The sequence below is a fragment of the Andrographis paniculata genome, unplaced genomic scaffold (assembly GCF_009805555.1).
Source record: "Andrographis paniculata isolate CXL003 unplaced genomic scaffold, ASM980555v1 Contig78END, whole genome shotgun sequence".
Lineage (NCBI taxonomy): Eukaryota > Viridiplantae > Streptophyta > Magnoliopsida > Lamiales > Acanthaceae > Andrographis > Andrographis paniculata.
The window spans coordinates 1,133,673-1,137,088 of NW_026137615.1; positions in this window are offsets into that span (position 1 = coordinate 1,133,673).

The following is a 3,416-nucleotide window of genomic DNA, read 5'->3' on the forward strand; positions in this document are numbered from 1 at the left end:
ATAGTTGTACGATGTGATATAAATAGATTTTGATGTTTTAAGACAAAAAAAATGTGTTATTTTAAATAAACACAATTGTACAACGTTTAAATTTAAATTTAAATTTTTGCTGGTCCTATATTCTCTATTTGGATCATTTGATTTTTTTTCGGGGTCGATTCATTTTCTGACTTGAATTTGGATGGCTTATTCAATCCGAAGGGATTTGGTCTTCGGTTTGGCATTGCCGGACTTTGGTATCCGTGTGGGAGATTTTGATCCTCAACTTTGATTGGATGAATTTGGGGCTTTGATCTTTGATGAAGAGGATTTGGTGTTCCATAACAGTTTTGGCTGCATATCCCTTTGACTTTTGGATCGAAAAGGGCCGGGCTTGATGTTTTTTATGAAGAACGCGACAAAAGCCTTGAAACTTTGGAATGAACGTTGGAGTCTCTTCATTGGCTTTGACGAATTCTTCAATGAATTTTGGAGCTTTAATCCTTCCTCCGGCTTGGGTATATGACGAAAAACGTTAATATCATAGATTCATCAATCAAAATTGGATCGTTTGTCCTATCGGTGACTTTTCGACGAAGAAGGCTTCGAATGCTACGAAGAATAATGAAAAACATTGTAGAAAGTCTCTTACTCAAATTTTCAAATAAACTTTGGTGTGGAATGAATTGGCCAAGACCCCTATATCTATAGGGGAGGGCTAGCCCATCTTTCTTTTCGGATAGTGCCACGTGGCGCGTCTTAATTGACCAACAAAAAGATTGTATGATCTTTTAATTTCTATCGAATGTTGTTTTTCCACTATTAAAGGATTTGATTGCCGTATTTTCCTATGTTGTCAAGATCTTTATATTATTTTTTTTCCGAAGATATTAATTTATATATTTCATTTATTGACGAGATTAATTTATTTTGTTGTCAAATTTATTATGGTTCTATTTATGCATATAATGTTTGTAAGATATCTTCCATTTTGATATTTATTATACAAAAATTAATTTATATGCATAATTAAATATCATATATTTACTTTATTGAGATTTTATTTTTTCCCCAAAATTTATGATTCGACGTCCCAAGATCGAATCATAAATTCCAGTAAGCTTGGCCATCCCAATATTGACCAGTATTTATAGAGGGCTAAATCTGATCGCTGATTCATCATGTACTAGAAAATTTCAGATGACACTTCATCTCTATTTTTTGACCAGATGGATCGCTGAGTATTTTTAGACCCACTTCGGCGTGTGGAAAGGAATCCGCGGTCCGGGGATGGTGAAGCACTCTGGGGCTGTTAGTGCTCGTGCATATAGAGCAGATGTTGCATGCCAAAAATCTTCCGCGGTGACTACTTTCGTTGGACTTGTACCATGATCACGAAAGACTTCGACGTACGATTTGTTGATGATGGGAAATGTGAAGACTACGAGAAAGAATACTTTATCTCCATTCACTCTTGTTTTCTGACTTTACGAGATGGATTTTGATGCTTCTTGGAGCTGTACAGTCCCCACTATTTTTTCCATTAATTCGGTTTTTTCCAAGAAATTCTCAGAATTCTTTTGAAAGACATCCGTTGCTGCGCTTTTGAGGAAGGTTATCAACATTGGCACCAAAGCACTCACTTGAAGTATTCAACCGAAGTTGTACTTCCACGCATTCCTGCGGTTCCGAGGGGCTTTTCTTCCGATGTTTACAAGAAGTAGTAGACTCAAGTCTGTGGGTCTTTCTTGGATGAGTATATTCCGCCGGTACCAAAGACCGCCGATCAGACCAAGCCATCAGATAAAATTCGAAAGATGTTGTTCCTTATCCCGGGTGTTCCTAAAATGAACAAAGGAAATTCAAGTACTCCAAATATTGGTTCTTCAAAGCGGGCGGGACCTTCTACCTCCGAGAGAAGCAGTAGTGAGCATGATGTTCATTGGAAACGAGTTCGTTGAGGTCCTAATATTATCAGCCTGTCAAGTCCTCGTTTGAGCCGGCACCTTGTGTTGATGAAAAGACGGTGAGCAAGATTCCATTGTAGAGCCGATTGAAGAAAGCAGATGTGTTTGCCCTGAGTGAGTAAAGGATGCTCCAACCAAATCCACAATCGTTCAGTCCGTCGTGCTCGTGGTTTCAGAATTTTGCGGCGCGGATTTTTGTAAAGGTTATCCAACGCGAGTATGTGGGGAAAGTATGGTCGGATCTTCGGAGCAAGCTTTTGAGGACACCAACTCATTCGCTTTTCTCGATCAAGGAAGGGTTGACATAGTGCTTCAATCAATGAAAAGCTTTATGTACTCTGAAATTTCTCATATTGAAGATCGAGTCAAGGTCCTTTTTTATGACACTGCATCTTTTGACGAGGCTTGTTCCGACTCAATTGACATTGTATCATTGGCGGCCCGCGATCAACAGATTTCCGAGATCAAAGATAGATTGCCAAGCCTTGAAACGAGACAAACTGTGGAGAGCGAAATCATCAAAGAGTTAGAGAAGTGTGTAGAGACTATTGACGTGAAACTTCGCACTTTACAATAGCAAAAAAGAGAGAGTATTTCTCTTGACAAGCATTGCTGAAGTTAAAGAATAAATTCGTTGCTGTAAAGAATGTCCTTGCACCATACAAAAAATACTTAAAATTTTAGAAAAGTTGTTAGACATTAGCAAAGAAAAAGAGTTGTACGCTCTTGATGTTTAAGATTAATTAGTACTCTTCATTTTGATTATTGATTAATAAATTTGAATATATATATATTTTAACTTTTTTCTATATGTACATGTATGTTTATTCTATTGATCAATATATATATTTAGTATCATATTAACAATTTTTTTTTTTTTTTTACAATACAAGCACTTCTAACCTTTTTTTTTTTTTTAATCCAAATCAACTCCTTTCTTTTATTATTATTTTTTTACAAGTCAATTTTTTTTTTTCAAATCAACTTCTCTTTTTCTTTCTATTATTTCTTTTTACAAGTCATTTTTTTTTTCAAATCAACTTCCTTTTTTTTTTTCTATTATTTTTTATATAAGTTTTTTTTTTTTTTTAAATCAACTTTTCTTTTTTCAAGTTCAAATTTTTTCAATCAACTTCCCTTTTTTTTTTTCAAGTTCAAATTTTTTTAATCAATTTCCCTTCTTTTATTATTATTATTATTATTATTATTATTATTATTATTATTATTTTTCTTCGGACTTTTTTTTACCCAAAATTTTTTTTTTCTTGGCATTTCAATTTTTTTTTGTTGTTTTTTTTTTAAACCCAAACCATTTTTTAATTATTTATTATTTTTTTTTCAAATCAACTTTTTTTTTTTTTTTTCTTATTTTGTTTCTTTTACATTTGACTTAATTTGAACGTATATTTCAAACTGTCTACGTACCTAGTAAAAGGATCAAGTTATAACGTCGTTCAAAATAATTTGAAT